The sequence below is a fragment of the Falco peregrinus genome, chromosome 6 (genome assembly GCF_023634155.1).
Source record: "Falco peregrinus isolate bFalPer1 chromosome 6, bFalPer1.pri, whole genome shotgun sequence".
NCBI lineage: Eukaryota > Metazoa > Chordata > Aves > Falconiformes > Falconidae > Falco > Falco peregrinus.
Window position 1 is genome coordinate 41,321,103 of NC_073726.1, and position 24,934 is coordinate 41,346,036.

At 42.5% G+C, this 24,934-nt stretch overlaps 2 long non-coding RNA genes across 3 annotated transcripts in view; both read right to left on the reverse strand.

The window, feature by feature from the left end:
- Positions 1 to 8,764: 8,764 nt before the first annotated feature.
- Positions 8,765 to 13,353, reverse strand: LOC129784793 (uncharacterized). The gene is made up of 2 exons (XR_008747881.1): positions 11,759 to 13,353; positions 8,765 to 9,287 (listed from the first exon to the last, which is right to left on the reverse strand). It is a non-coding gene; the product is annotated as an uncharacterized LOC129784793 (long non-coding RNA).
- Positions 13,354 to 13,357: 4 nt separating this feature from the next.
- Positions 13,358 to 24,934, reverse strand: part of LOC114013466 (uncharacterized) — a 42,900-nt gene continuing 31,323 nt past the window's right edge. Inside the window, exons 3-5 of one of the 2 annotated variants that reach the window (XR_008747880.1) lie at positions 23,541 to 23,645; positions 22,210 to 22,348; positions 13,358 to 15,006 (exon numbers count right to left, since the gene is read on the reverse strand). This is a non-coding gene — a long non-coding RNA (uncharacterized LOC114013466). The remainder of the gene's footprint in view (positions 15,007 to 22,209; positions 22,349 to 23,540; positions 23,646 to 24,934) is intronic. The other variant, XR_008747879.1, reaches the window with a different exon arrangement.

Genomic DNA, 24,934 nt, shown 5'->3' on the forward strand with positions numbered 1-24,934 from the left:
CACTGTCTTAAGTGAATTGCCACCCAAAGGGAACTCCTTTACTGACCAAAGAACTGAACAAAGGCTGCTGAGTACTCTGGTTTATAGCTAAGGTAGCTACCTTGGGTAGCCCAAAAAGTTGAATGCCCACAGTATCTCCCATCTTTGATAGGCATCCAGGCTAATTCATTGTTTTAAAAGAAGACATCTACAACTTCATGGAGCATTAAGCCCATTCTTGGCAATTTCTTTCAATGCATTTTGAGAACTGCAGCAGGACTAAGCATGTCAAAAACAGAGGCAGAGGAGCGCCTACTTTCTGGCTCCTGATTGAGCTTAGATTTCACTTAGATGTCAAATTGTTCAGACCATTCAGGAAGATAATTCAGAAACGCAAAAAGGTTTTATTCTAGGCTGTCCAGACAAAACGTAAGGTGCTCTTGGAAATTACTCACCCCAAGAAGCCAGGCAGCAGCTGAGCAGCAGCCTTACAGATTTTGGACAAAAGCATCTAAACTCTGCCTAGTCAATTACTGGAATTAGGCCTGATCAAATACACAAAAAGGGAACATTTTCAGCTTTCAACAAAGACAGGAATTCCAGGACAGATGATCAATGTCCATGTTTTTTCCATGCCTAAGGCATCAGCATGGGTTTAACAGGTGGGTTAAGAAAATAATAGATCATACTTGTTTTCTTACTGCACCTCCTTTGGGAGACACTGTCTGCGTCTCGAATAGCAAACGCAGTCTGTGGAAATTCCTGATCCCTCTATCTATTTCCCTGCTGTTAAGACTGGAGACCTGCGAGAAACGAAGCTATGGAAGGCAGAGAGGAAAATGTTGACTCTCCTAGGTCCTCAATTTGATATGAGGTAAGAACAAAGCTGGAAAGTGCACCCAGACCAAAGGTCTTCAAATATCTCCCACATCTGTTTTGATGTAGCCACTGTCTGTGCCGCAGGCCACGGTCTGAGCTGGTTCAGCTCCAGGTGTTTCACCCAAAACCACAAGATTTCTCTGTATTTAAACAGCCTAAGTTTACATAGATGACATACAGCAAAAAGCATGACAGATGGCTCAGAACATGGGGAAAAGCTCAGCCTGACAGGTTAAGGCTTAATAAACAAGACAAGAAGTTAAGTTCAGACGGATGAAAGAGGGGAGGAAAAGCTTGTACAGGAAGATATGCAAAGAGGGGTTGTGCTTCCAGGAGCACTGGAAGGAAAAAAGTTGCCTTGGAATAGGGAAGTATCCCAGGAAAATACATCTAATTGGGCTGCCTCAGCCAACAACCTGTAAGCACTACAGGACAAAATGTCCAAAGAGCAGGGGGTGGAAGTGATGGCTAAATGCCTGAGACACGTTACAGAGAGTAACAAGAGCTAAGCATTAGTGCATTCACACAGAAGAGAAGGGCCTGCTTGAGTCAGGCCTACAGAGGCCTCGCGTGTTTGTTGTGGATAGCATAATCGCAAGACAGGCTCAGGATGGAGCTTTGAGGCTGCAGCTCATCCAGAACCTGAGTACACACTGTTGGCAGCACCTTGCAAGACAGCATGGGCATACCTATCACAGGCAATGCCAGCATTTCTTTTTAAGCAGAATAGACCTAAAGTGCATAACAATATGACTTTAGTAAAGTATTATCCTCATTTTAAACATGGACTGTAGGTGTCACTGTGCTATAGGAAGACATGCATTAGCAGTAATTATCCAATGCAGTAATACTAGGACAGCAGTTTATACAGCCCATCCATCTGAATTTCCAGACTAGATTTTCCAGGCTAGACTGCAGAGGAGCTCTCTCTTCTTGCCATGGAAACCGGGCCACTGCCCAGCTGAGACTGCAAAAGCGGAGAAGCCAGCAGGAGGGCGAACCAGACGGAAGCTGAGTTCAGACACGCTGCAGGGGTGAGAAGAGCAGCCTCCCCTTTGGCAGCTATTTAGGGATGCTGCTGTTTAATATCTAAAGCTCTCAACTAAAACAGGTTGCTGCTGGGTACTTAATGAGCATATGCACTATAAACACTGCACCCTTCTGGGTGCCTCAAAGAATTTAATGTCCAGGCAGCCTGATTTCTCCTAACTGACACCAAAAAGACCAGGAAAGAAAAGATGCATTTGTGATCTGGAGCATAGGCAGATTTAGGGGTAAGCCTCTCTGCCACTAGATTGGTATGTGACTGCAGCACAAACAGACCGTTCTCATCCATTCAGGTGCCTGTAGCAATGCTACTAGCCAGGCTTGCTGTGTGGCCTATGCATACAGCATCCTGCAAGATTTCCAGTCTGGCTGGAAGCTTATGGTCCACTACTTCAGTTGCTTTCAGCAGCAGCAAAATGAAAGCCGTCCCAGGTCTGACTGCAGGCCCTGCCATCACAGCCTTCCAGTGGCTGCAGTCCTGCTGACTCATTTGAAGTCACGTACTGAGTCTTACCGGGGATCCTTGACTCTGGCAGGCCTGAGCAATTGCACTGCAGCAAGTTCAGCAGCACTTTTGCTGCCAGCAGTGATTGTCTATCTGCACTAAGAATGATTAATTTTACCCCTACACTGTCTTCCCAAAGTCACCCATAACAGTTAGTTGTCTTGGCTGAAATCCACTTTCTGGCAATATTAGCATGTGGACACAGCACTGCTGTTGGGCAGCTTATCCAGCTAACCGAAGGGAATTGTTCCAGTAGAAACCCCATGGAACAAGGTAGCCAACAAATGATGCAGCTGAAAATATGGTGCACCATGGCAAGGTAGCAAGCAAGAACCCAGCTTTGGGTTGTCATGGAGAGGGCAGGCAGGAACTCTTCAAGCCAGCATCACTGTGGTCCCCATGTGATGTAGCTCTGGTGTCATTAGTAGCTGTGGGACAGTTTATGGTATCTTGAAAACTGTACTGATCACTGGCACACGCTGTTGCTTTACTATAGTCCTGGAGGGGATTATTAGGGCAACACAGGGTGACCAGCCCATACCCAAGTAATTTGGCACATATTTTTTGCCCCATGTTGGCACATGAACCCCACACTCATTTTCCTCTGGAGTCATGCTGTGTTGGGAAAACATGATGAGGTGGAACTTCTCTCATCATAGATCCTTTTAGTGTCCTTTGCTTCTCCCTCATCTGTGTGGGCTACAGATGCCTTATTCCCTGATGTCCTTACTGTCATGAAGTACATCCAGGACAAAATCTGTAACAGCTGGACCACTTCTTCGGTTGTTCTTCAGTCCCCCGTAACAGCTGAGTTTCGCTGAACCTGGACATATTTACTTCATGACAGGAAAGCATACACAGCAGGATGGAAAGTAGACCTTAAATGGACATGGTGAGTGGTGGAGCTGTCAGATGTACACTGCACTGCAGTCCTTGGACAAGGGACCCAGGTCTGAGCTATGTAGAGGGGATAAGATAGGATGGAGCAATGGTAGTTGATGCTGGACTTGATTTCCACTGGAAACTGGTTCCACTGCCTGCTGAACTCTTGTTCAAAAGCAGTGTGACAAGACACAGACACTGCAAGTCCAGTTCTTTTCCTGTGGATGCTAATTTGGCAAAACATATCTTAATTTCTGTTTGTACCAGTGTGACAAGACAAAGAGACTTAGAGGTCAGAATCTCTCTTGCCCTAAATCAGCATTGCTATGTTAATCTTGACCCACATTGGCCTTTACCTGCCTAGCTCCTGATCATGATGCCAGCCCAGTAGCAGCAGTGCAAAACTTAGAGGACAACGCTACAACATAAGCTGACTAAACAAGCCTTGCCAGCCTGCTGTGGCTACTCGGCCTGGTTCAAACTAGCATTATACCTATGCCAGGGTACTGCAGTCAGTCCTGTGGCTGCTGTTTACATGTATTGGTAGTGCAATCTAAAGTTACATGCAAATCTTAGTTGCATTACTACATTGTTTGGTGTTAACTTCCTTTTATGGTCATTGTGTTTGGTGTTGGAGTTAAATATGGAGACACACAGACATTTGTAGCACACATTTTGTCTGGGATGTAAGGGAAAAGGGGTGAAAAGGGGACATTTATGTGGAAATAGAGCCTTCTGGACAATATTTTTCAGACAATTCCAGACTTAGTCCTGCATCTTTTTTTAAAAGGTACTACATTGACTGGTGGTAATCTTGGATCGTTCATTAACCACTGTCTTCTCTCCTGCTATTGACGTGCTGTAGTGTAATTGCAACGGTGCATGTGTGGTCTCCAGAGGGTCCTTGTGTGTGGGGGGGAAAATATGTCAGAAGTGTCTCCCATCCATCTTGATTGTAATTGTGAGCAGAAGGCTGTGCAAAGTCACACAGTCTGGGTTTGTTTCCACTGACTCACAGCTGCCTCTGGGAACTCTGAGCAAATGCAGCTGCTGAGCAGTCTTTTAAGCTGCTTGGTTGCAGGTTGATCATAATTGCTATCAGAGAGCCAAGGGATACAGAGCTCTTATGCAGAGTTCATATACAGTATGTTTAGTAGCCCAAGGGGGAGATTTTTGCCCATTGATTTGCTCTGCACATCTGCTCCCTCACCTCCTTTTTGGCGTACCTATTGCTATTACCAAGTCCTATTTCTCCTGAAAAAAAGAAAGGAGGGAATCTCAGCAATGCCACACAAACAGATCACTCTTTGATACTATGTCATTCAAGGAGACAGGAAAAAGAAGAATCAAATTGCAACTCACCTCTTTGCTTGCTTGCTTGCTTAGTTGTACCTGTAAGAATCAAAAGCAGAGCAATTGTTGATCCCAGATTCAGCAGTGCTATGTAATCACAGCTCCACACTGATAACACTGTTATGTGTGTTAGTGTTATTACTTTTATTTTGAAGCTCACATGGTGTCAGGCACTCTTCCACCCTTCTGGGACAGAACACAGAACTGAGAGGTCGTTCCTTTAACACAGTATCTGTGTCTTTGCCACGGGTAAGACATTTGCTATGAAACACCAGTGTAAACCAAAACACTAAGTGGTGTCAAAGGAGACAACCCCTGACAGTGTCATTCTTGTTTCTTGTGTTATTACAAATTTCATTCTGTTTCTTTACTTTTTACTAATTTTGTATTAATCATTGTGGATATAAAAAATGAATATATGTTACCCATGCTATGCTAGTCTTGGCTTCATTTTTGAAAGAAAACTGGTTTCTGTGACCCTGCAGTCACTGTAAAATTTAATTGGCATACAACTGAAGCACTGCCTCTTGGTCATATGTTGTCACTATACAGCAACCCTTAACTCAGCTACAGGGACGTTTTAACTACATTGTCTAGTCCAGTAAAGATTACAAGCTAAAATTCAAATAGCAAAAATTGAAGGCACTTCATATAAGAAGTATGAAGTAGGAAGGGCATAAAGAAGGATGAGACATACTTAGCCCCATGAGTATTGCAAATCCTTCCGCATTTTCAGAGGGCCAGGAAAATTTACACAAGAAAACCCCACCTCGGAGGAGCCGTTCTGCATGCTCAGAAATATAGAATGCAGCCATAGCAATCTTTGCTGCACATGCAAATGGGTACTAGAGCACAGCACACAGAAAAGGCAGTGTTTTCCACCCAGGATGGATTAACTGGCATGTAAGCATTGACTTGTTTGCATCAAGTGACTGTGGAGCACCTCAGCTCAGAACTGAGGAAAATGAGATGGGATTTTCAGCAGTTTCAGTTACTGATGGGAAGGGGGTCCAAGGACTTTTGATCTTCTCACTGCATCATTGGCAAAATAAATTTAAGACACGAGGAGGGCTTGGATCACCCTCAAAAACATCACCGTGGCCTTGCACAGAGAGCAGAACAGGGCTTGGCAGAACCGCTGAGGAAAGGAAGGGACTGACCACTTGCTTGCCAAGTCAGATCCAAGCCTCCTCCAGCTCTGTGGTGTTGCAGCCTGGCAAGGTAAAAGAAGACAGAAAACTATGGCTATGACGTGATATCTAAAGCATAATGAAAAACTGGAAGAAAGTAACTTAGATAAAATAATGCATCATTCAGTCCTTTTGGACACAGAGTAAATTACTGTGTTAGTTATACATTCTTGTGAGTTGATGGACACCAGCTTGTGCGCCAGCCACAAGTGCTTGAGTGTGGAGATAGGGTTCCTTTAAACCAGTACCTCAGTGATGTTTGCTGAACTGCCGTACCACAGAAGATTGCATACATCCATCTGACTAGTACTGTAAATGTCTGAACAATTTTAATGTTGCCTTTCCCTCTAATAAAACTGTTAGTTTTAGATTCACAAGAATAAACTTGACCTCTTCTTTCATATGCTAGTAACTAAAGAGATGATCTCCAGAGGGGTCCTTCCTAGCACTGTTTTTTTTAAGATGTCATGTGTAAGAGTTTGTTTTAGGCTCAGTGAAATCAAAGTGCATTGTGTGCTGTCTTCCACCAGTCTTGGTAGTATTGACAAGAAACTTAGCAATTCTTTTCTCATTCTGGAGCCTGAAAAATAAAAAACTCTAAATTTCCATACTGGCCTGCACAAAAAGTGCTTAGAATTAGAAAGTGTGCGCTTCTAAAATGGCATCTAGCTGTCCATTCCTTACATTTTCCTTCAGAAACCCTAATTCTCCAAAAACTTATTTGGTGGTAATTTTGTTTCTTAAATATCCATTCAGAATGCAAACCTATCAGCTGCATCATCTCACAGTCTGATTAGGGCTGCTAAGACTATGAGGCACATTAGATTTAAGTGATGTAGGTAATGCACAATGCTTCACCAAAGGGTGCAGCAGTACCAGCTCATTACAAGATCATTCAGCTTCAATACAGATTTTATAGAAGTAGATCATAATATGAAACTAATGGCTTTTATTGCTGGCTTGACAGCAGAAAAGTATTAATAGGCAAACCACAGCCTCTGAATACCTGTAGAATATGGAGTACTAATAATCAAAAAGTACCAAGTTATTTAAAAATTCAGTAAAGTTCATTACTAATTAGACATAGATGTGTTATTCCACCTCTAGCAATTTTTCTGGTTCGTTCTTCTGATACAAACTTTAGGGTCTGTACCCATAAAATGCTGAAGGCTGCTATCTTTCAGGAGTAGCATGGCTTTGGTCTATAACCAGAACAGGTCACAAGTCCTGGCAGATTACACATCGTGGTGATAATGGTGCATTCCTTGAGGCACTCAGGCCTCAAAGAGAAGGTCTGGATGCAGCTGGGTACCTCTGCATGCAGCAGTTCAACAAAGCTGTCCCCTGGGGCTGCAAGCAAGGCCAAGTCAGCAAATCTGCCTTGCGGTCACCTAGTTAGCAGACTGAAGATGGCGGAGGAATCAGATGCAGCCTCTTTGGACTGCTGGACAGGACTACATTGTCCTTTATCACCTCTTTATAGAAAGGAAAGTGGTAGCAGGGAGCCACCAGGCCTGGGGTCCTTCCCATGGAGGTCAAGGCTCTGAGCACAGCACTGCCAGAGCACCGGGCGCACGGCAGAGGGACACCCCCACCACACAGGGAGGGACAGAAATGGGTTATATCAGGCTGTGGTCAGAGACGGGCTGAGATTTCAACTGTTTTGACTGAAGTAAGTCAATCTGAGTTTTTTTGACTGAAAGCAGGAACTAAGAAATTTCTTTCCAAAACTGAGCAGATGATGCAAGAATTCAGTAATTAGACCTTGCAGCTAAGAGATATCTCATTCAGTTGTCTTCTCCCCTTCGAATTATTTTAGCCTCCTCTGTGCCGCTTTCACAGGGGTGGCAAAACTTGAAAGCTTAGTTGTACGGGTTGTCATTGCTTTTGAAATAAGAATGCAACACACGGGCAGGTTAAGGGATGATTTTGCTTAAAGCCAAGAGGAGCCAGAAGTCCCAGTCAGAGGACCTGTCAGTCTGTAAGCTGACCACAACCTCTGGAAGGAAAATAGCTCAAAGGAAAATTGTGTTGCTTCAGATAAGCAGTTTTCTGTTAAAGGTTAAAGGTCTAGTGTTGCAGCCAGCTGGTTTTGATAGTGTTGTGAGAACTGGTGCCCCGTTGAGAGAGAGAGAGAGAGAGAAAGCCCCGGATGTAGGAGAGGCAAGATGCAGAGTGGACTTGCCTGAAGAGGATGAAGAAACAGCACAGACAGTAGCATCCGACCAATGGTAAAAGCCTTGTTGCAGCCGGCTAGTTTTGATAGTGCTGCAACAGTGTAGTTTGTTTTTAATCAAAAATAAACTTTTCATGGCCTTCACAAATCTAGATAACCAGTAGGTAACCTGCAACTCAGCTAAGCAGAAATGGCTTTGGTCATCACTAGAGCAAACAGGTGTGACATGGGAAAGAGTGAGTAGAGGGACTTCCTCCACAGGCTATGCCAATAAAACTGTGTAACATGAACATGGGGTGAGGTGGGAGCATTTCATGTATGGATATTTCTCCATTCGTGTACAGTTATCCTCTCCTCACAGTGCAAGTGCTTCAGTTCCTAACCAGCCTGGGCCTCTTCCACATAACTCCATCCAGCTTATTGAGGTCCTTCTTGTGCAGGGTTAGAGCATGAGATAACTGGATCCAGTATTCTAGATGTGGTCTGATAAGTCACATCTCTCAACCTGCTGGCTGTGCCACTGTTTGTGCAGCCCAGGAGGCTGCTGGCCATGCTTGCTGCCAGGGCACAGGGCTGCCCCATGCTCAGCTGCCCACCAGGGCCCCGGAGAGCAGCTCCCAGCATGGGCTGCTGCAGGGGTGTCTCCTTCCCAGGGGCAGCACCGCGCATTTGTCCTTTGGTATAGTGTCCATTGTAGCTGTCTGTTAGATGAATGGTTGAACCTTAGACCCATGAATGACAGTTTTGTCTAAATCGTTTTACATCTAAGTTCTTTTCCCCTTATATTATGAATAACAATGTAAACCTGTTAAAACAATTCCAGATTTATTAGAAATACCTAGCCAAAATCTTTTCCTATGTTTATAAACATTGATTAATTTCTCTATACACATGTATATCTTCAAAACATCCTTCAGTCCCTTTGCGGCTGCACATAAGCAATACAGTTGTCATGCCAGAGCATGTCACTGTCCCCTTTGTCACACCTAACAAATATATCGGCAGACGAAGAGCCCCTCGGCCTCCCCATGGTGGGGCAGGAAGAGCCCTCCTCCAGGACTTTGTCACTGAAGTCTTGATTTCCATGTAGGAGCAAGCACAAGTTTAGGGCAACTGAAGTCTGTTTTTCCATTGTCTTCTGCAAGATCTTCTCAAATCCCAGCTACGCTTTTCCAGAGCTAGGTGGTGCAGTCTCTGTATCTCCTCATAGCACAAGGTCTCAGGCAGCACTTTCAGAAGGGTAGTGCTCTTAGCTAGCATGAGTTCAGTCTTTTTCCTGGACAAATGAGAAAAAAAATCGGTGACCAAACTTCTGAACAGTGCTTACCAAATTCAGTCCCCACAGACATCTCACTAAAATCCCTTTGAAAGCATGACATGAGTAAAGGTGCTCCTTCAGCAAATCCTTCTCAGCATCACCTGGAAGTACATACTGAACATTGCTGGCATGGTTATGTGACAAGATCTCCATTTAGAAAGAGTAAAGCTGTTATGTGAAAGGAAGGTCAAATATTTAAAATTCTACACACTCGGAATGAGGCTCCATCTAGTCTGGTATCTGAAATGTCAGCTTAAGAAAAGCTAAGTAAAAGCAAAGCAATTACACAATGTTTCTTTCACAGGAACAACTCCCTTTCTAGTAGTTTCAAGTTTAGGAACATGCTTAGCTGCAGCTTACATTTGGATCAGGCTCACTGATGAGCCTCTTAGTCACAAATTTGTCATTACTAAGTCATTTTTATTTGTGGTTTCTGTAAGTTCCTATTGGAATGAGTACCACAGTTTAGCTATGCTTTAGGTATGTGAAAAAATTCACCCATAACATTAATACGGAACCCCACCGTCCACAGTAAAATGAAAATAAAATTTCGTCTTAAAAGCAAAGTGTAATCTTGTGCTGCAATACTATTGGTTATATTTTCCTCCTTTTTATGATGTGAATAACTGTCTGTGTTTTATAATGACAGAAATGGAAAAGGTGGCAGGGAGTGTATAATTTCTTTCAGGTAGCTCTCTTTTATACTTGATACAGCACACTAGCATGTTTGCATCTTTCTAATTGGAAAGCATCCATTACAAGAGGCATCCAGATGGAAGAGGGGCTTGGAATCAGCTCACCGGTGGCGGTGGGCAGCCAGTGGCCAGGCAGGGGAATGACCTGCTGCAAAACCAGCAAAGACCCTGGCAGGTCATCACCCACTGCAGAGGCAGCACCAAGCTGAAGCTGCTGAATTGCTCCTATAAATGCAGCACCACGCAAAAAGCACCTGACTTGTTTCCGTATCTGGCTTAGATCTGGAAGCAATTTGACTGCTTTTATGTACCACAGACTGATAAACATCCTGCAGAAGCTCAGCTAGATCCCACTTCCCCACCCCATGGGCTTATCAGTGAACTCTCACCAATGCCTTATCTTTCCTGCTCCAAGCAGATTCAGTGCAGGGTGGCCATATCCGTATGATCCCATCTGGGTGACTCCTGGCATGCACAGCTACCCACAGCAGTGACCCCTCACAGCCCATGGCGTGGGGCATCCCACAGCTCTGGCCAAGCTGCTGCTCCACACCATGGGGCAGTGCCCACCATGCTCCATCTGGGCTGGCTCCTTGGAAACACTCAAGCATCTCCCCACACACGCACAGGCTGGATTTAAGCATTTCCATTAAGCTGGAGATCCCCATTCCCCATGGAGCAAGTAGCTGGCTAAATGTGCTCTCATCAGAAAGGTCATGCTCAAACCATTTGAAAAGAGCTGGAGAGAGAAATTTTAATGTTAGCACTGGGCCTTCTGCGACTGACTTCTGGTGTGGACTTTGGCTTGTTCTGTAGACCTCAACTGGACCTGAAGAATCAAGGCAAATCTGAAGAAAATATGTTTCAGAAATGATAAGACTGTGAAATGGTCATTTCTGGCAGTTTTTGCATTATGCACTGAAGATTGCATCATTTAACGTATTTCTAAGTCGTGACAGTGAAAAACTTGTCTTTGGAAGACCTGCAATTTGCTTTAATAAACAAAATACCAATTTATAAGATAAACTGGTGGAACAGAACAGTCAATTTTTAGTTCAGGCACTAACTCAAGCACAGTCTGTGAAGATTTCTCAAGCTCACTCAATCCAGACTGCAGACAGAACTTCCAGTCTGCTGAGCCCTGCTCTTTTCTGCTTTTGCAGCATGTGTGGTTTATTGTTATTTCAAATTTTTTTTGTTAAATATTGAGAATTCTGAGACAGAATTTTCTTCCCACTGGCACATGACACATTGTGGTTAAATCTGCTAAAAGGAATGTGTATGCACTGTGAGCAATCCAAATGAGGTCAGCAACAGAAGGAGAGGTGAGTATGCAAAATAGATGCACAAAAATATCATGAACAGTTATGCTAATTAAATTATTGTACTAATTAGAATGAAAAACCAGCCAAGAAAAACTGCCAGAAGAACCAGTGGTTGGTTGCCATTGTTATTTTCTAGAGTCCTTCTGTTAAACATTCACATGAAAAAAAAGTGATCATAACTTCAATTCATAACTGTTCTTGCATGAGACCACAAACCCCTCCATAAATTTAAAAAAAAAAAAAAAAAAAAAAGTTGTTTTTTCTTAGGGATGGACCAAAAATGCCAAGTGCACCAAGCATCTGGGCATGTTCCTGTGTTCATCAATCTATGTGCACCTCTCGCCCTGGTAATCAGCAGTCTCCACGGGCAGCACAGGGCTGTGCCATGCATGAAAAAGTGTTTAATTACCTGGCACAGGTCTGGAACATGGCTCAGCACTTCATCTGGGGACTCAGCAGAGCTAAGCATAGGAGTTTGGTACTCAAACCAGCTCACTGTCAGCATCACACAGCCTGGGCACATCTTGATGTCTTGTGGTCTTTAACTGGAAAGAATTTAACTAAAAGCTCAACATTACCACCGTTTCAGGAGTAAGGCATAAAGTCAGGTGATGGGCTTTGGTTGACAGGAAGCTGGTGGCTGAGATAAAATCAGAATAGTGATTCTCTGAAGGAGTGGTGCCCCTTTTCACTGTTTTGCAAACCTTTTCAGCTCTGAGGACAGTTCTGGGCTTGACCTTCCAGGCTTTCCTTCTTCCCTCACTACTTGAGTCTTACATCACTGCTTGAGCCTATTATTAAAATCACAATACCAGAAGGAAAAATTTTGAAATAATCTTCTGGATTTTCATATTCTTTACATCTTTGGATGGGAGGAAACATAATGAAAGTACCAGACACACATACATTATTCAGGGAAGTGACTGCTGCATCATACAAACCCATGCCAGGGTTTGTGAACCACAATGGAAATAAGTGGATGTAGATCCATCTAAGCTGTGTTTCCTTAGCATGCTTGGTCACCGTCCCAGACCATTACCATTCCACAGGACATAGCAATGATAGTTGTCCCATGATTCTACCTATCTGTACATAGTGCAAGTTTTTATTTTAATGATTGAAGGACTGATCTCATGGAAACCACAAACCTATTTGGTTTCTCTCATAAATAATGCCAGGGAGCAGGAAGGAACTGAGGATACCTCAGCAGAAAACGAGAAGTCCAACTTACTTATGCTGATCAAGCATAGCTTGTCTTAAGCCGAGATAGTGTTTCCTCATGAGATCACTGGGAGCTTGTGAAAAGTCTAGTAACAAATGTGGGTGCTTTTCAATAACCATTTTACAAAAAAGCAAGTAGAGCAGAAGCATCACTAGCTGCCTAGTGAAATAATAGCATCATTATAAATGGCATCAAATCTCAAGGCTCGTTTTGTCAGTAAAACTTTATTCTGCATTCAGAGCAGTGATTATTGCATCCTTTTACAACATGAGTCCCTTAGTCTTGGCTCATGTGCAGTATGTTTTAGTTCTAATGAGTGTTTAGGTGAATAGAACTGGAATTCTCCATTCATATGGTATTAAAGGCACATCTTCACCTCTTGCAAACAAGGATTTTGAGAATGTTGTTTGTACTCAACTTGTAATGGTATGGCCTAATCTGAAGAAGTAAGTCTACTGATAGTTTTCAAATAGCTGATCATAATGGTCACATCCTAGATTTTGAAAAGTGCACAGAAATCCTATTACCCTCACACAAGTAATCAGAGCATTCTTCACACCCCTATGTATAGTAACAATATTTTTGGTGTAAACAGGTTCCTGGACAGCAGATGTGCTTACGTCTTTGCTCTGAACTCAGGTCATTAGGACATTACTAGCACAACAGTTTACAAATGTTACTCCTCCCAGTGTAGCCAAAGCAGTTCTATTAGAAGCTGTGCTGAGAATAGCAGTGATTTAGCATTAGATAACCAAGTTATTTTTATTTTGGTGTTAAATGGGGAAGTTGGTGTTAAATGGGGAAGTTACAACCCGTTTCGTGTTCCAGGCTAAGCAGGTGAAGTGGTTAAATGTTTTATTATCCAAATCAGAACTAAGAGATTTCCATTTAGCACCATTTACTTTCAGTATTTCAGTGTGAAAATGAAACAATCTTCACTTGCAGTAGATTGGGATGAGTTTCATTGTTTCATTTTCTATGTGCCATCTAGATTTGAATCTATCACAGCATAAATATAGGTGACTAATATTCTTCTCTCGGGTTTATAAGACTAATTACCCCTTTAGTCTGTAATGCAGTCAACCATATCTTCTTTGGTCTTTTTGCTTATATTAATTCATTATATATGATTAAGCTTTGTAAAGAAATAATTTGTAATTGAATTGGCATAACAGAAGCTGAATGTAAAAAAACCCTTGGCAAAGCGCCCATGTTAGTATATTAATTCTGCCAAGTGAGTTGATAATAAGGTTGAACTGGATTTGAAAGATTAGAGAGTCTTGGCTTAGAAGGAGATGAAGGTTAGTTCCATACAGTTCTTCAGCTGCTTAAAGGGAGCCAGTATTTTGAGTTTTTCTCTGTACTTTTGTGATGAATTCTTTCTATAATCTTTCTCTGTGGAGAAAAGGGTGCAAAAAATAAAATTTTAAATAAAAATAGCTGAAGATTTATTTCCATTGGCTTTGGATGCTGAAATTGATCCACACAGTCCCAAGGTTTATTAACTGAGAAGCTTATGTGTCAGGGCCTGCCGGATAACTGATAGGGTGACCTACATGCTGTGAGAGCGTACCCAGACTGATCAACTTTAAATGTTTTTATTTTATGCTGCAGGCTGTAGGCAGAAGTACATGGCAAAATTAAATTAAAGAGGTCAGTGAGAGCTGCGTTGTTGATTCCTTCACTGATTTTACAGAAACTGTTTCTGCCAGTTTTAACTGCAAGACAGGCTGCACAAATGGTTGAAAATAGAAGTGACTGCACACAGAAAGAAAGAAAACTAGGAGAAGCAGACAAACACAACCCTGATGAAATCAGCAGCCTTCTCAGGTCATCAGGTTTGTCTGTTTGATGGATGATCAAGCCCTGTTTGCAGCTTCTATTGCCTGTTTCATATTTATCATCCATAAATCAAAAAATCTTGGCAAATTCAAATGTATTTGCAATTTTGTTAAGACAGATGAAGAAAATAACTTTTGGTGTTTGTTTCTTTTGAGCCACACTATTATAAAGCATTGCATGAATCCTATTAAAAATGTCTCGCTGTTATTCCATGATTACATCTTTACGTGCCTGCAGTTTTTCTCCACACCTGTGGCACCCAGGTTATACATTTGTATAATAAGCCCAAAGCAATGCATGAAAGTGAAGAAACAGAACTATTAGTCCAGTACATCCAGAAATACTGTTGAGATGGATCAGACCATTTTAAGTCAAAGGTTCGGGGGTAGAAACTGTGGAAAGCCATTTCATCACAGTGTTTGCTGTCCAGATACTACCAATGGTGAAGATTTTGTTTGATTCTTCTAACAGCCTGAGCCAGTTAAACGAGCCTGGAAATTCATGCTTGTCTGGGGGTCTTCTGAGGGCAGGTGGCTGGAAGGAGACCTCCAACAGAGTCTGGATACTCTTCCATGAAAGGTTCATGCTCTGCACTGTGTAAAAGAAAACTGATACTTCCTTTTAACAACCAAAATGCTGTTAGGATGGCAAGAATCGGCTCCGTGTCTTGAAGCTAGGAGTAAGTTACTGTAATTGCTTTGTAAGACGTTGTTATCAGGCAGAAAGAGGACTAGGCTCTCTGTCTTTCACTTTCTCCTGCCCTTACTTGGCTCTAATTACAGCAATGCTTTAAGTAGGTGTCACCCAGCAGAAACATCTCCTTCTAATGTGGCTGGCAATTCAGTAAATCTGGATGTCAAAGGCAGAGAAGAAAAAAGTCAGGGGTTCTGGGAGCTGCTGAATAATCAGTCTCTGCCCCCTTTCAGATGCCACAGAATTCTCCTGCCCCATTTCCCTGCCAGAAACATGAGCCAGGTGTTCACGGTGAGGAGAAGAAACCTGAACTACAGCAGTCAACAGCCTGAGGTGCAGAGGTGTGGAAAGCAGCCCACACAACAGCTGTGTTTTTCCTCCAGAAGCCTTGGAAAACCCTGGCCCTTTCTGCCCACCCCATGTCCCGGCGTGACCCACCCCAGGGCTCACAGCCAGCACACAGCCTGGTTCCCGCTGAGCAGAGCAGGGCAAACTTAGCACATTAGCTCCCATTTCTCTGCCCAGCTGACTGGACCCAAAGCCAAACAGAGTGGAGGGAACATGTATCTGTACACCCTGGTATGAGCTGGACTGGGGAAGGTGAAGCAGATGTTCCCTTCTCCCAGCTGTGGCAAAGGGGCTGTAAGGGGCTTTAAACTCACACAAGAGAGGAAAAAAAGAGGCCAGTGGGGTGGTAACGTTGTAAGGCACCTTTTCCAGACCTGCCAGAGCCATCACTATTGTTTTGTAACGAGCTTTCTTCTCTCTAGAAAACGTATTCAGTAACCAAGGGTTGTGGGTATGTTCCAGCTGTGGCCTTGATCCCTGCACAGGGGATCTTCATCTCTGCAAAGACCTCCTTGAGGTTTCCCTAGGTGAGCACGACTAAACTTCTTGATGTGACAAATTACCCAGCTACTAAAGGAGCAAAGGACAGGACAAGGGCAAAGGAGAGAGCAAAAGGTTTCCCCATTTCCTTTGGGCTTCTAGCACAAAGCAGGTGCAAGGTCAATGTATTTCACCACCTTCCTCTAATGTGTAATTTACAAAAGAAAGGCCACAAAAGGATGACTTACAGAGTTCAGCGGTCCACAATTTGGTCATGGAGATATGTTGCAATCGTAATAAATCTTAAAACAGACTAATATATCTGCTGTTCAAGATGGAGCACTGTTGTAGGAAAAGGTACAAAATATTTTATTCGTAAGTCTAGCAAACTGGGAACTCAATCCCATTGACCGCACTGACCTACTTTTCATGAATACCTGATCTCACACAGCCATGCTGGTTGTCTCAAAACTGATAGTACAACAGGTGAACATGCCTTTCTGGCCATGAGTAGTGAGCTAATGCACGGGTTTTAGCTCCAGTATTTTCTTCTTTGTGGTTTATTTGAACTCAGTGCAGTAAAAGAATCATTTTTCCTTTATTTTTAGTATCTGGTTTTGGTCAGACTTGCTGGCTTGGTACTTGCTGAATGTAAAACCCCTTTACCATAGAGTATTAAAATTATGTTTCTGCCTTTCTTGCAGTCTGAAATTGTAGCTAGCTTAGCATCGCTACAAATAATTAAAAAAATACGCATGCTTGTTCACTGTGTTATAAAACCATGTCCTGTCCATGATATATTCTTTCTGTGGCAGAAATCATTTATTGCAATTCAATATCCTGAAGTGGAAATTTCCAATCAATTAAGTCTTTTTAATATTAATTTATGGATACTCATATGGCTGCAACTTATTTGAAACCTTTTACAAAATGGAATTTGATATTCTACAGATCTTTGTGTAAAAGATGAAACTGAATTTGGCATTCCTCTCCATTTTTTTCCCTTCTTCTAAGAGGTTTTTTCTGTATGTTTATTCCTCACTGAAACATAGCACTCTCCGTTTTTTTTTTAAGAGCAGCATGCTATGTGTTACATGCGCTAATGAATTGGCATTTATAAAGCAGAATGTATACCGTATCTAAGATGACTGCTGTGAAAATGCCTGAGTTGCTGCGCTCTCTAAATAGAGCACAATTATGGCATACGGTTGGAGTGCTTTTATCTGTAGTGCCACTGCTGGAAATTTAACTGTGTATGTGACCTGAATATTTAGAGCTCAGTGGAAAATTCCATAAATGTAGTGTAGCTTCAGAGCACCTAACAGCTGTTACAAATATTACACCTATTATACATCATTGCCAAATGATACATATGAAGCCCCTCTTCCATCCTGGGTGTATTCTGTCACTTGTATTGATGCAGTATTTTAAAAGTCTCTTTGAAAAACGCAATGACTCTAGGTGTTAAGTAGCTTGCATAATAACTCAGTGGTAGTTTTCCCTGTCTGTATATTCATACTCCTCCCTGGCTGTGCACATTAATGTTCGAACCTGAAAAGGCAGGTAGAAACTATGTCATACGTAGACTATGCTTACTGTGTGCTTCTGTTTGCTTTGTTTGATATACATGCTAAAAGCCACTGCCTAGCTGAGCAAACATAAAAAGGGAGGGAGCAGCTCTTCACACTTTTAGAAGGTTTCTTATTATAGTGGGACAGAACAGAGGTGTAATATATCCATGGATGCTCACTTGCACTATAACTTTCTACAGGAATACACTAATTCCTTAGAGCGTTGTTGTTGTATGAACTACGGAAAAAACAAATAAGAGAGTTTATAAGAGGAAAAGAGAGAGCTTGCAAAACATCATGTTTAAAAAAGCATAACAGTTCAACCAAGATTAGACAAGCTACTGGCTGCCTTCCTAATCAATCATTCCTCCTGCCTCCTTCCTAGAGCTTGGTTCCTCCTGCTTTCATACTGTTGGAACATGTTAAAACACTCTTTGCTGTAGAGAGGAGAAAAGTGTTAAACATGGTGCATGCAACGGCCTTTGGTAACCTGCTGCTGTAGCACTGTGCTGTGTAAAGAGACAGAGGAGGAGAAAAGTGTTAAGTTGACATCCACCTGGTGCTTGTGAGTGCCAGGCCCAATCTCAGTAACACAAGAGGTATCAAAGTTCACACAGAAGTAATGGCAGTGTGCCCACCCAAAACCAAGCACTGTGTGGCAAAGTAACTCCTCTGTGGAGAGGACCCAGAAAAGTTACAAATTACAACCCTTTTCCTGCAGCTCAGCAGGACCAACACTGCCCACACCAGTCCTGACAGTACGTGAGTAGCTTGACTTCGTGGTCTTCCACAGGCACCACCATCTCTCAAGGCCATCTGTTCCAGCTCTCCCCTATCCTTGCCCTTATAAATTTTTTTTCACTCCTTATGTCTAACTCGAGTCTTTCTTGCTGTAGTACATGCCCACTACTTGTCCTAAAGCAGCAGAAACAGAGAACAGATTGTTCCCTTCCTCACTGCAACCCTGCCTCTGCACATTGCTCCTCACTGTAATCCGCACATTGCTCCTCACTGTAATCCCTCATTAGTATTAATAAGAATCATTTCCTCAATCTATGCAATGGCAAGAAGAGGAGATTGCATGTGAGGCTTTGTCAGTAAAAACAGGATACAGAGAGAAGAGCTAACCAGCTGTCTAAATCAGGGTAATGGGAATCTCCCCCTGATAATTTACACAGCAGTCAGCATACTGAGACACGTGGAAACAGAGCTAAGATTAATCCTTGTTCCCATGAGAATGTTGCAACTCATGAGGTTTCCCACAAGGAAACAGTCTTTGAGCACTCCTCAGCATTGGGAGCATGGTTACAGGAGACCTTTCTGAGGCTCAGCTTTTGGGAAGGCATTTATGCAGGCCAGATATGTTACAAGCACTGGCAAGTGAACACTTTTAGGAAGATCTTTTTCAGTCAAATCCTGTTAAACTAATAGGAGGTCAAGCCAAACTAATATTTAAAATAGGTAATGAAAATTATTTTATTTATTGGTTCACAGTTTAGTACTGCAGCCACCTCAGATTACAATACAGTTGCATCAGATAAACATTGAAGCCTCTGCTCTATTTTCCTTATCCCTGGCTGCTTCTGAATAATGCAGAGGCATCAGAGCAGGTTAACGTCATTGACTGTTCTTGTAGCACACTTCTCTAGGTTGTTCTTGTAGCACATCAAATACTCTAATTGACCACAAATGTCAAGTCCCATTTCAAGGATCAAAGTCACACCAAAGGTACGTTTAGAGAGCACCGTGCCCCACAGCCACGTCAAAATAGTGTAGTCATATCCAAGCACCTTGTGGAGAACTAGTAATTCAGCCAAAGGTGAATTCGACCTAAAAAATGTTTAATTGGCAGAAGATGTAAATTTTTTTAGTACTAAATGAGAAAAATGTTTGGGGATATGACAGGGGATGTTTAACCAAGATTATTTGGAAAAAAAAAATCACAGTTTTTAATATAGCAAAGACTCTCTAGCACTGAAGACCCAAAATACCCCTGACCCCCCAGGTATGATTTGTAATCTACCCTCATGCTCTCAGTAGCTTTCTCAGTTCTCATGAAGCGAATTACACGATGTCATTAAAACTAAAACCACCCATGCAACTTGCTGAAGCTGCATGTAATTAAAATGGAGTGGAAATGCCTTCATGCAGGAACTTACTTAATGTCATCCCTGCTTCAGGAGGGAACAGTATGTTCACATACTGCTAGAAAGGAGTAATCACCTCCTCCACAGAGTGCTGCTGGTGGATCTGCTTCTTCCCGTTGCTCACACCACCCCTGGGATCCACAGGGAAGGAACCTGAGTGCGCTGTGGTAGTGCGTGCCCAGAGAAACCTCCATTGCATAAGCAAAGCTGATAACTCCATGCCCTGCAGCACACCAGGTACATACAAACCTCTCAAGGGGGGGCTCGTGGGCATCTGGAAATCTGTCCAGTCCCCTGTGGTCTCAGGGGTGTAGAGAGCTTGGGCCAGGTCCCAGCATGGGCCTGGGAAGGAAGCATGGTGCCAGCCACAGCTCTGGGCTAATGAAAACCTCAGTGATTTCCAAGAGATTATTTGTACTCACTGGGATTGTAATTTAAAGGCCCAGATCTCTTCCAGTCCAAAGCAATTAGCATAATCTGTCATCTACTTATTTCTAATTCACAGTAGTAAAGTCACCTTAAGAAAGTTTTCTAAATTTTGCTACTACTACTTTTACATAATAATAATTCTGAGACCGACTGTACTTGTTAACCTAATTCATATGCAAAAATGTTTAATATTTTCAGTGTCAGGCATATTATTCTCTTTTTATCACACTAAGTTAACTGAGAATTTGAATACAATTCCTACTCCTACAGTGCAAAGCATGTTGGAATTTGCAGGCTTTTTGGGATTAATGTTTTGGCTTTACCTTCCATTTTTGACCTAAACTTTTTTCAATGTTTTACCCTGTTGATATCCTTTCTTCTGAGGGAACCCTACCAACTTTAGCCAGCGCCACTGGAAGTCATTATAGAATCATAGAATCGTGGAATTATTTGGCTTGGAAGGGACCTTTGAATATCATCTAGTCCACCCTCCCTGCACCAGTCAGAGACATCTTCTGCTACACCAGGTTTCTCAAAGCCCCATCCAACCTGGCCTTGAACACTTCAAGTTATGGGGCATCCACGACTTCTCTGGGCAACTTGTTCCATTCATGGGACAAGGAATGAAGCACTTTACAAGGAAAAAAAAAAGGAATGACAAGAATAATAGTTGTGGAGAAAAGTTTGGAAAATGGAAACTATAGTGGACTGAAATACCACAGCACAGATCAAAATTATTCAAATGTTATTTTAAAGCCTCCCTAATTTTAAAACCAACCTAAAATTTTTGCATCACTCTGACTCATGATACTTAACATAGAGAACAAATCCTAAAATTGGGAATATTTGTGTGCTTAATTCCAATGCCTTGAAAAGAGCATGCAGTTGAGAGCTGCCATAGCTGTATTTGGATCAGTACACGTGACCACTTCATTTACGTGAAGGATTTACCTTTCTTTTGGGAGTGGAAACATAAAGCGTTGTCGTGTGCTGTGCTAATGGGATAAATCAGGGATTTCTACAGAACCTCCCATGTTTATCTTCTCCCTGATGTCTGTTATACTGATGACCTTAACACAAAGACAATCTTGTTATCTAAAACTGCTTTCTGCCATACGCTTGTTTGGGCTGAGTTAGAAGGGAGGATGACTGGCACGAGCAGAAAGAGTCAAAGTACCCTGACAATACAAAGCACGTTACTGTTGATCCAGCCCAGCTCAGCAATGACTCCATGGCCATGACAGCTGTTTAATAACCTATATGAAAGCACCTGGTGTCTCCCAGCAGGTCTTTCTTGCAGGAACCCAGTGACACTGAGTGGTGACACCTGCCCAGGTGACTCAGAGTGATACCCATGCTCAAAGCCAGGCTGGCAGCTGACACTTCTTGGACTGGTGCTGCTGCGTCCGCGACTTGCAGCAGGCAAGGAGGATGAAGACACAGTGCCCTCGTACTGTTGTCATAACCCCTTCATCCTGTGGTAGCAGCCGGCTATGCCAGCTGTGGATTAGGACCCCAGTATTTTAGGGGCTCCTGTAGAAATAGTAACAGAAAAGTGATCCCTGCCCTAAAGAGCTTTCAGGCTAAATACCCTGTATGCAGACAGCTTCACCCCTTAGGCCAGCTATCTCAAGCCCTTTCCCCACTTAAAAGCATCGACAGTCATTTGAAAGGATAAAAATTCAGTTCGATCTTTGTTGTCAGCTGCCTATTTCATGTCTTAAACTCCCAGGAGAATAGCTGTTGACCTATGGAGGTTTTACTGTATCTTGTGATTTCTATTAATGCTACTTTGTGTCAAATAAAACATAGAATCGAGACAGCAAAAAGCACACAGGCAGCAATTCCCTGCCCTGTGTCTCATGTACGTGTTAAGAACAAACAGCAGATGTCAGCACTAATCCAGAACTTGAATCTTCACATGGACTTTAATCAGACCTTGCTTTACTGTCCTCAAAACGCATACGCTCAGACTGTGAAGAAACTCATCAAAAGCTCTGCTTGGAAACACAGATATATTTCTATTTAAAAAAACTTAGCACATCTGAAGTATCACTTCCACATGAGTACTCCTAGCTAGCAAGGGACCACACCTGTATGGATAGGTTTTTGCTGCATGCTGGACTACCTGACGATATGGGAATAGAACAGCATCCTCCCGGCCTGGTCACCGCCACTCTGAGGTCAATGGATGCTAGATTCCTTCCGGAGGACATGCAGCATACATTAACATGCTGCTTTCCAAGCCCTGGAAAAAAATTCAGCTCCTGAAAAAGACCAAAAAGAAAATTAAGAATACGCCATGACTGCTTGGACATTTCCTGCCAGCACAAAGCACAATGAAATTCCTTAGGGTTTTGACCGCTGTCACAGCTATTAGACATACAAGAACACACTACTCGTGATAGAGTCCCGGATCCCTCTTTCCAGTATCTGTGGTGGGATCTTTTAAATCCTGCAGCATTCTGATGTCTGCAGCAAATCATCCTCAGTAAAACTGCTCCACACAGGAATATTTCAGCCAGGATTTCTCCCAAAATAGAAACAATTTTTATACCAATACATAGGAATATGTGGTTTTATTCTGAAGCATATCCCATCAAAACCAAAAAATGGCAAGCTTAATGGCTTTATAATCTACAACTATAGCTTGGTCTCCAAGGTTCTTTACCAACAGTTCCTTTACTGACATTGAATGGAAGAGGACAAGTATACTCAGGGTCAATTATAGAAGTAAAAATAGCTTGGCTATTTAAAATCTTATTAGTTCTGGTTACAAAACCAAACTGACATCTGTTTACATTATGAACTTAGAAGACTCAGATAGTTCCTCCTGAGCTGAGAGCCAAGTCTTAGCCTGAACAAACTGGCAAGATGCCCAGAGCCACCTTCAGTTTTTAGCAAACACCACCACCAGATTACACCCAGCTGCCACCCCTGTCATTCCACGATCTTTGCTCCCTGAACTCCTTTGCTCTATGCTATTTTGAAAAAAAAAAAAGAAAAAAAAAAGCTGTTTTTATTAACTAGTAAAACAATTTACTTTGATTCATCTTCTCTGACCAGAAGAACATAAAAGGTCATCAGTCTTAACTTCTCTGTCAGCACAGAAATGTCAAACCAGAATTAAGTGGTGGAAAAATTGTTGAGGGAGAAAGCGGTTAAAAATCAAGACAAACAAAGGTAACGAATCCCCTTTCTCAAAAGAGAGGAAAAGAAATACTGCTGAGCTGCCTTGCTGCTACTGGCTGATCCTCTGTCAGTTAGAAACTTCAATTTCTCATGCAGAATTAGAGACATTATGATACCTGAGAAGAGCTACATGCTTTTCATGAATGCAGAGAAACATTAGGAAAGAAAACAAATTCTCAGGTGAATTAACAGTGCTTTGATCTCCACCTTTTATAATAACAAAGAAAATCACCCTTTACACCATACAGCTGAAATCAGTTGCATCACCTTTTCTTTGCAGGATACTCCAGTGCAGGATTACAGTTCTCTCCTGCCTTTACCTGTGCACTGCTCTCCCAAGGTGTTTTCTCTCATCCTAAATAGTGGCTGGCTCTTTTCCAAACAGAAGAAAAGAAGACGACTGAATTTCCTACCCATTTCAACACTTTTTTCATGCATGCCAGATGCTCTTATGCATAACCCCAAGGGATACGATGAGCTCTATATCACATTCTGAAGATGAGGAAATTCCGGTGGCTCCGCAAGTAAAGTGAAATCACACGAGCTGTCTACCATAAATATCCCATATCTAGACTTCAGATATAAAAAGTATTAACAAAAACACTTCAGCTGTTCTGTGTTACCACTCCAGCAATGACAGAATGAGAGCTGGATTGAAGTATATTGGCTCTATAACTGGTGCAATTCTTTACTCTTTGAAATCCCTGCCAGCCAGAAGAAACTTTCAACAGCAGATAGGTGACCCTTTGCTTAGCTCAGAGACAGGTGGGATTAGCTCCCAACTGAGCACAGCATAACAGCCTGACAGCACATACACAGAGGTGAGCTTCATGTCAGATTGAATTTTTTGTAAAAACTAACAGGTGAGTAAAAAAAAAAGGCTTTTAGCCACTGAAGATGTCTAGGAATCTGAAAGCCACTGAGGACGACAAAACAAATGCATAGTATGTAGAGGGTACTGTCTTGCAGCATATCCTGATATCCAAAGACATTTCTTTTCCCTATCCATCAGTATCTTTTCTACCCTATCTGGACAAGACTCCAGTCAGCCCTTTCTCATCAGACATTTACCTCATTCAGACACTGGGGAAACAAATACACTGCATCATATGTCAGCTGGAGGGGGGCGGGAGGAGCGGGGGGCAGCATTAAAATAGGGGCAGAGGTGCTTATTATCCAAGTAGTGATGGATTGTATCCCAAGCCATTTTGACCTCTCCAGTCATTTCACGTGAAGGCAAGCAGCAGCCAGAAGCTAAACCCTGCGGAGCACTTCCACCTGATGCCCCTTCCTCTGGGACCTCCCAGGGAAAAGAGGACAGATGTTCTTGGGCAACCAGTGGCCACTGGGTCCTTCAAACGAAGAGATCTCAAAGTCTACCAGGTGTTGCTGATAGTTCTCGATGAATATAAATGAATATAAATATGCCAATGAAAACAGAATCTCGCTGGACTATAACAGGGGAATCACCTAATTTATTGAATGCAAACTTTGATTAAATCTCAGTTTACTGTTTGCTTCCTGAAGTTGTTTCGGGCTACTAAAAAGTACTTATCAGTATACAGATATACACAAGCGTTCTGGGTAACGTCTAAAGGGACCTTTCAAAAAACAGAGTTTATGAATGTAAAGCTGTATTTTGTGTGCAAACAAGTGAGACT